This window comes from Lepisma saccharinum, chromosome 13 (genome assembly GCF_977018435.1).
Source record: "Lepisma saccharinum chromosome 13, izLepSacc3.1, whole genome shotgun sequence".
NCBI lineage: Eukaryota > Metazoa > Arthropoda > Insecta > Zygentoma > Lepismatidae > Lepisma > Lepisma saccharinum.
The window spans coordinates 47,351,391-47,364,433 of NC_139241.1; the positions used below are offsets into that span (position 1 = coordinate 47,351,391).

At 40.7% G+C, this 13,043-nt stretch overlaps 1 protein-coding gene across 3 annotated transcripts in view; it reads right to left on the reverse strand.

The window, feature by feature from the left end:
* Window positions 1-13,043, reverse strand: part of LOC145997257 (toll-like receptor 2 type-2) — a 63,904-nt gene that overhangs the window by 37,232 nt on the left and 13,629 nt on the right. The gene's annotated exons all lie outside the window — the stretch shown is intronic.

Here is a 13,043-nt window from a genome sequence, read left to right on the forward strand (position 1 = left end):
CCTTCTCGTTGTAGAAATTACGGTTGCCTGCATTCTCTTCGCCGGCTATCACCAACAATCGGTCCACGAGTTTCCTAACGTCGTCCACCCAAACGAATTCTTTGGGTAACGTGTTGTAGCGTTTGACGCCGCTGCCCGTTTTGACCTGGTTCCAAATCGGTTTGATGAGATTCCTGTACTTCTCGCCGCTGCTCGATTTCACCCTATTCTGCGAGGCGTCGTTGTTCTGGTACAAGGCATCCGTCATGATCAGAATTTCCTTGTAACTTTGGTAATCTTCGTCGGTGTAATCTTTCGGCTGCTTTTTGGCGACGAGTTCCCACAGTCCCACCGTACCCGGATACCTGTTCCAACTATCCTTGTCGCCTAAATTGACTTTAATGTCGTTGCCTTCGAAGGTCACCTTCGATTTCCCAATCTTCCACACCACACCGCCGCCTTCGCTGGTTTCCATGCTGGGATACAATCCGAACACTTCATCCTTGTCGAATTTCCCCGTGCTCAGGTAGTCTCGTGCCAAAGGTCCCAACTCGATTTTATCCGAAGACGACGTGCTACCTATGGCTCGACGTCGTGCCGGTGCATCCTTCAGTTCGAACGGTGTCGAAGGAATGCTCGAAATGGGTGTGGGTACGGCGTAACTTTTAGCTGCAAGCGGTACGAGTTCATTAATCAAATTTTTATTTTGTTCCGTGACACTTTTAATTTCTTTACCTAGACTGCTGATGGCATCGATCACGGGTTGATCCTGACGTTTCTTCTCTTCGTAGAATCCGCGATTCTCGGATTTCCAACCTTTGAAGCGTTTCGCGAGGTAATCGCGAAGCTTGAGATTTTCGTCTTCGATTTTTCGTTTCGTCATGACGTTATTTATATACGTCGTTTCTCACAACGTTGCAACGTTTAGAAAATCGTTGATTTTGTTTCTGTATTTTCCGTCGTTGGGTTTTCTCGTCATGTCGATCGTCGCGAATCCGAAATCGTCACCATTCCAGCAAGTAGAGCAGCCTTCCGAAAATTGATTGTAGTTCATGTCTCCGCCTACGTAGTCATCGTACGCGTGCTTGAGGTTGGTGTGATCTTGACGAAACAAACATATGAAATTAGCGTTGTCGCGTACTAACTGTTTTGGAATTTTGGAAAACGTTTGAGCTAGGTAAAAACAATCCATTCCTTTGTGACGACCTTGCGTGAAAAAGTTGCGAATTTCATTTTGATTTTCCAGGATGGCGTCGTCGAACACAACAACTGAATTTTCACGACAATCGTCGAGTGGTTTTATTTCCGAGGCGAACGTTGCAATGTCCAGACCATCGTACAGTTTCATCAGTTGCTGGTATTTGGATTGCTCCAAACTTTTCGAGAACACGTACAGGTGCCTGTTCTTCCAATCTAACCAATTCGGTGCGAGGAGAAAATTGTCCACGAGCAGTGTCGTTTTCCCACACCCCGAAGGACCTACGATCAGACAGCGGATGCTGTCGGGAAGCAACTTGCCGTTCTTTTTCTTCGTTTGACTTTCCGGATCCGGTAGACGCTTCACCACGTTCCACGTACTCACAAGATCACTTCGTTCGCGTCGATCCAACTCTTTTCTGGAAGTCCCAGCCATTTGACAAACAGTTTGTCACCTTTCCTACGCAATACTTTCTCGATGAGGTACGTGTCGGGGTGTTTCGTTTTAGAGAGTTCCTCTTCGTAAAATCTTCCTTTCAAAATCTCGCCGCTACTATCTTTTATTATATACGTGTGTCGGTTTCCGGGTAGAACTCGAACCACCGTAAAGAGTTCCGTGCTCCAATTTTTTGTGAATCCCTTCTCGAAGGTGCGTTTGAATTTGCAGATCCTCACCTGGTCTCCAATTTTGTATTTAGCTTTTTTTGTCGTGGGTGTGTACTTTGGACAGTAAACTGTAGAAATTAAACGCTGCTCGTCGGACTTGGTAACGTCAACTGGCTTCATGCCTATCGTTCTGTGTACCGTATCATTATAGGTGTCGACGAGTTCCGGCAGGATGTCGACCCATTTGTAATTTCCCCGAAGCGTGAATCGTTTCCACATGTGTGTTTTCAAGGTTCGATTGAATCTTTCCACGATGCTGGCTTTGATGTGACTGAAGGTCGAATAATGTTGAATCTTGTGTTTTTGAATAAACTTTTGGAATACGGCGTTGTAAAATTCTTTACCGTTGTCCGTTTGCAGAAACCGTGGTCGTCTGCCGCTTTCGCGAAAAATTAATTTGAATGCTTCCGTGACGCACGTTCCCGTTTTCGCCTTCAAAGGTAGAGCCCATGCGAATTTCGAAAACGTGTCTATGACGGTGAGGAGGTACTTGTTGCCCTTGTTCAATTTATGTATGTTTTTCAAATTGCCGCTACTCATCTCCACGAGGTCACTTTGCCAGAGGTCGTCGATGCCCTTGGTTACCACAGCCAAACGTTCGTAGTTACGGCGTGCAGGTTTATGCAATTCTTCGACGATGGCTTGCCTAGACATTTTCTTAGAGATTACGTTTCAAGAGAAGCACAAGCGTGATGGGATTCAAAGAGGGTGGCACTTCGCTCGTGTTTTGAATGATCAGCTTATCGCCGGCACTCACGTCGAAAACGGTGAGATCTTCGTCTTCGTGTATTTCATATATGTTGCGCGTTTCGTTCCAACGTGCCAGAGGAATGTTTCCTGCTTTCTGGACACCACGATTCGATATCAAAGTCATGGTAGGAACGCTAGCTTTTCTACCGTGAGACCAGTACGAAAATTCGTTTATCTGAATCGTACCATCGAGGAGAAACTTGTAGTACGGATGATAAGGATGCAACATGTACAGTTTGTTACCTTCGACGAACGTGGAGATTCTCTGTTGATTGGGTACGCTGTTGATTTCGATGGCTTGCAGAGAATGCAGTTTAGCGAATTTAGTGTCGACGCCGAGCAGATTACTGTGAACTTGTCCGAGTTTATTTTCGATGGGCAGCAAATGCTCGACTATGGTATCCGTTACGACAGAAAACGACGGTTTGATTTTCACTTCCACGTTCAACTGCTTGTAGTTTTCGTTGAGTTCTTGCAACTTGGCACCGAAAGAGGCCAGCGTCGATTCCTGCGTGGATTCCAGCACTCCAACTTGATCTCTGATGTTGACGACGATGTTCTGAAGGTTCTCGACTTGATTCAATTTCGAGCTCTTCTCGGTAAGATCGCTCACGATGCTTCGCATCTCTGTAAACTGCGTGTGAAGGTCGGCGACGCTCTGCGAAGTGGGCAGCGTCGACACCAGCGAACTAATTTCGTCTCGAATCTGTTCCACGTTCGCCGTTTCCGTTTCTAGTCGTTTCAGCATTCGAGATATGTTTCTTTTCAAAGCGTGCAATTCTTTGGAGGTGGGGAGATTGGCCACTTTACTCTCGAGATCGCTCAATGAACTTTTGATGTCGCTCGAATCGGATAGTGCCGTCACCGCCGTTTTCAATTTTTCCAAATCTTCGCTCGAAGGCACGCTCGTCCGTAACGATTCCAAGTCACCCTGTATGTTGTCGAGTACGTGATGAAAATGAGCGAGATTCGTTTCGACGTTTAAATTTTCTAAATATTCGATCTTCTGCTGAACCGTGCTCAACGTGTCTTGAATGCTCGTCAACGCTCTCGCTTCAGCGTGAATATTTTTAATTTCTTCGTTGATCAATTCCAAGGACGCCTGAAGCGTAGCGATGGTGGTTTGAATGTGTTCGAAATCTTGATAGGCCTCCAATTGAATTTTTATGTTCGCGACGCTTTTACCGATGACCTGCAGTTCGTCCGACGATGGTAGGTTCGTCATGGTATCTTCCAAAGTCTGCAACTTGGATTTAATTTCTTCCAACGTGCTGGTGAATTCTTCTTGTAATTTGGAAACGACGACATGCAAGCGTTCTGCGTCTATATCGTTCACGACGGTTTGAAGTTCAGAGAAATTCTTTTCTATTGCGGAAGTTCGTTCTTCGATTTCGAGTTTCAATTTTTCCAAATCTTCATTTTTCGATTGAAATTGCTGTAATTTGGCCAAATCATTTTGAAGCGAATCCACGCTCAACTGTATATTTTGAACGTTGTCGTAAGAAGGTACGTCGACATAATTTTTTATCAGCGTTTTTAGTTCGGAATCGATTTTCAGAATGGGGTCGAGACATTGCGTTTGGAGCGTAGCGATTTCCGACTCTAAACTTTTGTTTAAGGTCTCCTGCAAAGCGATTAAATCGGTCCTTAACTTCTTAACTCGAATGTCCAACATGAGAATCTCTTCTGCGTGGTCTACACGCTTGGTGTTGCCGAAAATGTCGTTAGGCATTTTGTTAATGGTTATTTATAATAGGATAGACGATTCGTAATTCTACGAAGAGAGGAATAAGTTTGTCGTAGTCTCCGAGGAGTTCCACGTAAAGATAATCTCCTGCAGACACATCGTACGTAATGTTAGAAAGCATCTTGTCGTGCTTGATTCGAAAAATGTTCTTGCCGGTAGAAATTTTGATTTCGCCTGCGTTTTCCGGATTCACGGTGATTTGAAGTTTCCCGTCGATCGGAATTTCGTAGAAATGTAAATTGTTATTGAAGACGTAAAACATCTTGCCCACATCGTCATCCAATTTCGTCCAAATGCTGTTGAGGTGAATGATCAACAGACCGTTGAGTTTAGGTAACACGGAAGGTAGAAATTCATGATCTGTCGTCGTGCGGTGTACAGCCTCCATTGTTTGCTTTCGGAAACCAAAAAGATTCATTGTCCTTTGCTAGTTATTTATCGTGTATGTGAGACAGCTAAAGTTTATTTTTTTTTTCAATTGCATTGCCTACAATTTTTACTAATTTCTAAACGACAGTGCCCCCAAGGCAACGTGTGGATTCCGCAAGACAAAATACATCTTTTATCGTCATGCGGATCCAGCGCAATTTTCTTAACTTTGTTTGTGGTAAGCACGTGGTCTACGCTTTGTATCCTTGTCTCCAAACGTAGAATCCTCGACTGTGAATAGAGGCAATTGATGTAATCCTCGAACACAAGCTTGTTTTTCACGGTATTTTTACCAACACCTTTGGCTTTTTTGGTGATGCTGGTTTCTGTTTTCACCACATACATTTTGGAACGTAAGCCGGCGAACTCCAGAATGATTTCTCCGTTGCATTCATCCTTCATTTTACCAAGCACTTTTTTATTGCGAGAAGGGAGATCAAATCTGTTTGGTTGAGGGAAGGAAGATGTGTCGAAATGATCAATCATTTTCGGTTGTTTCAAATTGTTGTAGAGGTCAGATGTCTGTACGGAATAAATAAAACTGTCCGTGTCCGTGTACAAAAGTGTTATATTTTCGTTATAGAAGGGTTTCATGACATTATAATGAAATTCAAACATATGCAGTTTAGATAAATCCAAAACCGTCGCCCCCACGTAGATTGGTTTGTTGAACTTGATTATTTTTTTATCCATCACAAACAGGGCCAGGTTTTCATCATATATATTTCGTGATTTGAATGTCGGCGATGCTATCAATTTTCTACATTTATTTGAATCGGGAACTAATCTCACGTCCACGTGCTTCCTGACATTCTCCATTGTTTTTCCGTAAACAGCATTATTCATGAGTTTAAAAAAATCTTTATCTAAATCTGACGTGGCGCGTGTTCTATGATACGTATTTTTTTCAATGTAAGGTTTTAACCACTCGGAATGTTTGAATTTCATTATTCTTCTCACATTTATTACTTGAACTCCCTTCTCAATTAAGAATTGAAGATTTTTGTAATGGAGAACGTATCTCTCTTTCCTATCCAATGTTAACAGAAGCTTACGTTGATTTGAATCAGGCGAACATTTTAGTTCGGGTGCAGGAGGTAGATCTTTGAAGTAATCGTGTAGATGGTCGGGGAATCCGAGGTCCGCCTCTATAAACAAGCCAAATTCACAGTCGTTGAAATTATTAATGTTAATGGAAGTGGTATCCACCCATTCGAACCCGCCGTAAGGAAGTTTTTGTATCATAGCATGTCCGTATAAATTATTTGCATCCACATAAAATATGTATTTCGATTGTTCGTTAGGATCGTATTCTTCTGTCATGTGAACGTTATTTGCTTTTGCATGTCTCTGTACGCATTGCACCATTCCACCTCGTATCCCCCTCTCGATAAAATATAACATGTCCACGTCCGGTATCAATTCGAGTTTTATTTTTGTCTGTAATAACATGGCAGACCACGCTAAGCCCGAGAGACCGTAAAAATATGCAGGATCTAATTTGTAAATATTCGCCGACGTTTTCCTGAATGCTTGAAAAACATCCGCGAGTATTGTCACGTCCAGTTTCAAGTAGGCATCGTGATAATCGCCGAGTGTCCTACATCCTAATTTGTCCCACATCCGTTGCGCGTGTTCGTATTCATCATCCGTGATTCCTTTCTCTCTGAGTCGACTGTAAAATTCTTTTTGAGGTGGAAGAGTGTCGTCGTTAAATTTAGAATTATCGCTAACATATTCGTAAGGATAAATCCCTTTACGTCTAATCATTTCTATGTCTACGGTGGGAAAATTAGCTCTCGTTATTCTAAATTGTTCAGCCGAAAGTTTGCTTGCAAGAGCGTCCAAGCTCGCAGATAAAAATCTGTAAGAATCTAAAAATCTCATCTCCACAGTTTCGTTTGTTCCCGGAATCAATACTCGCTTGCTGATACTGATGTACCTTTCTTCATTCTCTGCTAGAATATTTATCTTTTGTCTATCATATCCAAGATTCCGAATTAAGATATGGAAGTCGTAACCGCTGCCATTATGAAGGTATATGGGGACAAACGTAGGTTTTTGGATTTTTAGATTACACGTGTTACAGATTCCACCGATGTAGTTTCCGGTGAAGTGATTGTGGTGAAATACTTTCCGGTTCTCGTCGGTGAAACGTTGATCGCACACCGGACACGTTTCAATGTTATTGTGAGATTGAAGTTCATCGCTGGATAATGGAAGCATTGGTTTCGATTCGCGTAAGAGGCTGCCAATGGTCTCAACCTCTTCAACCATCTTTTCAAAAAAATGTTTGATTACGTCTGGTCCTCGGTAAACATACGGTTCATCTATCCTATCCTGTCGCACGACAACATATCCGAAACTCGAGGCTTCGTGCAACTGATACGGTGTTGTGGATGAAAGTTCGGGGTCTGGTTCGCAGTACGACAACGGTTTGAGAAAAGACTCAAAATCAGCAATGATGATTGCAGGATGTTCGAACAATGCCTTATGCATCCTAAATTCTTCGACCTCTTTTGATTTCGGCATCAACATGCAAGTTGGTCTGTTGTCACCGCAGTAAATTTTATGTTTGGCAAGTTTCTCGATAGCAATTTGACGACTATGAAGATTTTGATGATCACGTCGGTCACGATCGTCGAACGTGGTTAGGCATCTCGGACAAACTTCGATGCAATGTTCATGCTTGGTTGATTGACTTCTGACCAAACGTGATAGTGAACGAATTAGCGTGTAGTGATGAACATCCTCGTTTGAAATGAGAAGGAGATTAATCACACGAGCATCGTCATCGTCGATATCGCTTATCCTGACGGGATGCACGAGATATTTATCTGACGTGAAGGAATATACATTAATAGCGATGCGTTTTCCGGCACGATTTTCGAACTTTGTTATATCCGACAATGTCACCGGGTATTCGATGCCAGACATTACACTTTCAAAGTCGGTCTCATATTGCTTGTAATTAGAAACCTGTTCTGGATTATTTGACCAATAAATCGGGTGCAGTGCAGCCAATATACACCAAAGGAAACACTTTTTATCGCTGTTCTGTATATTTAACACAGCCCTCTTGTGTTGAATGTTCGGTGGAAGAGGAACGTAGCTGGAAGCGCGAAGAGGCGAGAATTGGTTCACGTAAACAGTTAACGTGTGAGGACTTCCACATAGAGACCATCCCGACCCTTTAGCCTCGAAATCGTCATGTTTCTTAACCAGCTCGTTGGAAACTTTATAATAGAAGTTGTCCAAATTTTCGACGTCCGCCAAATAAAGAGTCTGGTTTTTTGTACGATGATAAAAAATACTCGTTGTGCCATCAACTTTCTCGTATTCAGAAAACAGAACAACGTATACTTTTATAGAGTTGTTTTCAAGTTTATCTTTTAAAATATTTAGTACAGATGTTTTCGTTTCATCCAAGAAACTAAGAATGTCACGACCTGATTCTGACTTAATTGAAAAATCCTGGAGTTGGTCGTTAAATGCAGATCTAATTGGTTTGCATTTATTAGATAATCTACTGTAAATAGAATTTCAGGTATGTTATTTATATAGAATTTCTTGTGTGCGAATACAAAAACTCAAGAATTCAATCTACTGTAAATACAATTTTCAGGTATGTTATTTTATATAGAATTTCTTGGGGTAATTACAAAACTCAAAAAATGAATCTACTGTGAATATAATTTTCAGGTATGTTATTTTATATAGAATTTTCTCGGGGGCGAATACAAAACTCAAAATCCGAGACAGTCCAGTTTAACGTGTTCATATTTGAAAAAAATTGCAAAATACCCCGACAACGTTTCAGCTACTAGGACCTCATTACCATGAGCCTAACCCTAGTAAGTCACATACACACCTGTTCTTCGTATCGCATATGCTAGTAAGTCAGATGACATATTGGGAGAATCACATTTCCCCCAATGATCCCACCACAACAAACGTCGCACATGCTAGAAGCGTCACATCAAGCTTCAGGTATGCATCGTGGTAATCACCGAAAGTTCGGCAACCCAACTCAACCCACATAGACTGAGCATGCTTGTACTCCTCGTCGGTAATACCTGAACCTCTCAACTGGCTGTAGAACTTATCCTGGGGAGGCAGCAACTCTTCTTCGAACTTGGAAGGGTCTGTGACCTATTCATAGGGGTAGACCCTTTTACGTCTGATGAGTGCGACATCTAAGTTCGGGAAACTTGATGTAGTAATGGCTAGTTGGTCGTCTCTGAGCTTCCCAGCAAGAGCATCGATGCTTGCCTGGAGGAACCTCAGAGAGTCGAGGAACCGAAGCTCGATGCTGTTGCTTGAGTTGGGGATCGGCACCCACTTGCTGATGCTAATATAACGCTCCTCGTTCTGCGCCAGGACATTGATTCTCGCATTGTCGTACCCTAGATGTGTAACCAAGTGATGGAAATCATATCCCGAGCCATTGAGACCGGTATTTCATCAGACAGTTTCTTATACTTGCAGCATAGCACGGCATAGAATTTAGTGGAGTATGTAGCCAATGCATCGTTGAGGATGGATATTATCTTAGCTCGCTCGCTCTCCAGAAAACTACGCACATCGCAGAAGCTGTCTGATGTTATGTTAAAGTCTTCTAATAAATGCTCAAACGCAATTCGGTCTGCTTTCTTCGTCAGCTTGACGCATTTGGTAGGTGGCGATGCATCGAGGGAGGTTACTTCTACCTTTCGCTTGGAAGGTTGCGGTAGAGATGTTCCAGTGCTCTTGCAAGTAAGCTGGTGTCGCTTGAAGTAGTCAATAGAAAAATTTTTTCCACACTTAGAGCACAGTTTGGTCGCACATATTCGCTTTCCCGGCACACAAGTACGACAGTGCCTTTTGAAAATTTTTACTTGACACAGTAATTTGACACGTAGGGCAATTTTTTTCAGAACGCATAATGCAGAAATTTTTTGGGGGTATGTTATTTAATACCAAATGCTGTGCAATGCAAAATATAATTGCTCACTTTTTTTAACTATTTTCTATGACCTTACTTTGGGTTTTTTTTTCGCCAAATTATATGCTTCTAGTCTCCTATACAATACAATATACGTACAATATATTGTCAACGGTATTATATTTGAGCGAGCCGCTTGTCACCTAAACACTACAGCTCACAGGTCGGTAAAATCTGACATGAAAGCAGATAATACGATTATGCCTTATTTATATATAATTTTCACGGGGCGTACAATATTGTCAACGGTATTATATTTAAGCGGGCCGCTTGTCGCCTAAACACTACAGCTCACAGGTCGGTAAAATCTGACATGAAAGCAGATAATACGATTATGCCTTATTTATATATAATTTTCACGGGGCGTACAATATTGTCAACGGTATTATATTTAAGCGCGTCGCTTGTCGCCTAAACACTACAGCTCACAGGTCGGGAAAATCTGACATGAAAGCAGATAATACGATTATGCCTTATTTATATATAATTTTCACGGGGCGTACAATATTGTCAACAGTATTATATTTGAGCGAGCCGCTTGTCACCTAAACACTACAGCTCACAGGTCGGTAAAATCTGACATGAAAGCAGATAATACGATTATGCCTTATTTATATATAATTTTCACGGGGCGTACAATATTGTCAACGGTATTATATTTGAGCGCGTCGCTTGTCGTCTAAACACTACAGCTCACAGGTCGGGAAAATCTGACATGAAAGCAGATAATACGATTATGCCTTATTTATATATAATTTTCACGGGGCGTACAATATTGTCAACGGTATTATATTTAAGCGAGCCGTTTGTCACCTAAACACTACAGCTTACAGGTCGGTAAAATCTGACATGAAAGCAGATAATACGATTATGCCTTATTTATATATAATTTTCACGGGGTGTACAATATTGTCAACGGTATTATATTTGAGCGCGTCGCTTGTCGCCTAAACACTACAGCTCACAGGTCGGGAAAATCTGACATGAAAGCAGATAATACGATTATGCCTTATTTATATATAATTTTCACGGGGCGTACAATATTGTCAACAGTATTATATTTGAGCGCATCGCTTGTCGCCTAAACACTACAGCTCACAGGTCGGGAAAATCTGACATGAAAGCAGATAATACGATTATGCCTTATTTATATATAATTTTCACGGGGCGTACAATATTGTTAAGAGCGTTAGTTTCCGTAGAGCTCTCTTTTTCCATCTTTCCTCTAAACAGTGAAGCTGTAGAAGACACAATTAGCTAACCTAGCATACGACATACCTTCCTAATTAATATGGATATTGTCACACGTTCCTCTTATTTTATACTGTTGTAAATGGAAAAGATTATGTACGGTAAATGTTTTGTACATTATAGGGAAAAAATGCAAAATATCCCCCAATTTTAATTCGATCCACCTCTGAATCGAATTTTTACATATTTCCACGCCGCCACATATTGTCCTATTTGCTTCTTTTACTTGCCTGGCTTAATTAACTCTCGCTAATTAGCATTTTTTTGGAAGAAGTCAACTAGAACAACATATGGCGGTATGAGAAATATGCAAATCAAAGAACATTTTAGCAATATATGGGCCCTAGCAATTAGCTTCGTCGACTAAGAGTACTCCTTCAAACATCTTCAGCTAGATCGTATTACTACGCGAGGACGTTTAAAATTTTTGGGTGTTGAAAAAGTTTGACCCTACTTTTTATTTCTATTGTTTGCTAATAGATGGCGCTAATAGTACCCCCTCCCCTCTCCTCTCCCCTCTTCTCCTCTGCTGTATGACAAATAGCACAAACATAAAAATCAAGATTTTGGAGAGCAAAACATAAAATTTGCATGCATCTGATGTCGAACCGGGAACTTTTATCTTTCGGGGAGTTAACATTATTTTTTTACTCAGTCGTCATATAACATGAACACACGCAAACATTCACATGTGCTTTTATTATTTTGTGTTCGGTAAGTACAAGTATATTCTTACATAAATTATTGTTTAATTTAATAAATTGTAAACTCAAAACCTGCTATACTAACACTCCTTCTGTCTATTGAAAGCGAATGTTGCGTGCATGCGGAAATAACACAGAAAAAAAAAAAGCGGATGGAAGCAATTTAAAATCAGTGGAGCAAGGTCAGTATTACGAGAGCGTAAAAACATGTGCTTCCATTCAACTTCGAAAAATAAGAATGAATGTGTGCATACAGAACACATATGCTTTCTTTTCACAGTTGTAAAATCATATAAATTGTGCATAAAGTAAGTTACGGGAAGGCTCTCTCTTTTATGTCTGTGTATATGTTGTACAATTAGGTACAAGTATTGTACAATTAGGTACAAATTGTTGTACAATTATTTTCCCCAGTTGCCCAGTTGGAGTTGGGGGGGGGGGCATAACACTGGTATTATTTGTAATCACAGTGCTTACTCATGTATTTTGTTTAATATTTTATTTCAAATTCACTGTCAGAAACTAGTGTTGTTAGTTTCTGCATGTAGGTTTATTTACTCTGTTGGTTGTCACTGTCAAGTTTTTAGTATTCGTACAGCATAAAAAGCTATAACCCCCCTCTCAAAATATATACATTGTATACGCCAAGATGCCCAATAGCCTGGCAACACATCATGAAAAAACATGCCAAGAAGACCCAGTGGGTTTATAAGTCAGTGCTGCCAATTCCTATTTGTAGGTTAGCTTAGCCAGTGAAAGATCATATAGTAGAATTTTTGTAGAGTGGGTGTTTGCGAGTTCCACGACGCCTTGCCCGAGGATACCCTATGCAGTGTCATCCTGATTGCGGAGAAGTCCTTCGCCTACGACGTGAAGAACGAGAGGGTCACAGAGCAGTTTTAAAATTCATAAAAAATTGCCACATACTAAAAATCAACATCCAACACATTTTAGGTTATATAAAATTTGTGAAAACCTTATAATACTGAAATATTAAAACAAACAGAGTCCCTTGTAGGTTAGTTCGGTGCGTAAATAAAAAAAATAATAGGTTAAGTTATATCACTTAGGATCGTAAAAAAAATTAAAAAATCGTAAAAAAAAAAGGATAGGTTAAGTTGTATCACGTAAGATCGTGATATACCTACCAAGTATAAACAGAAAAAAATGAGTATAGTGAAAATTGTACTAAAAACATTGCTAAACGCTAAAACATCGACAAAAAATTGTCAAAATATGTCAAAAAGTGATATTCAATTGATAAAAAAAGAGGATACCTGCCAAGTACGAGTGGGGGAAAAATGAGTATAGTGAAAATTGTACTAAAAACATTGCT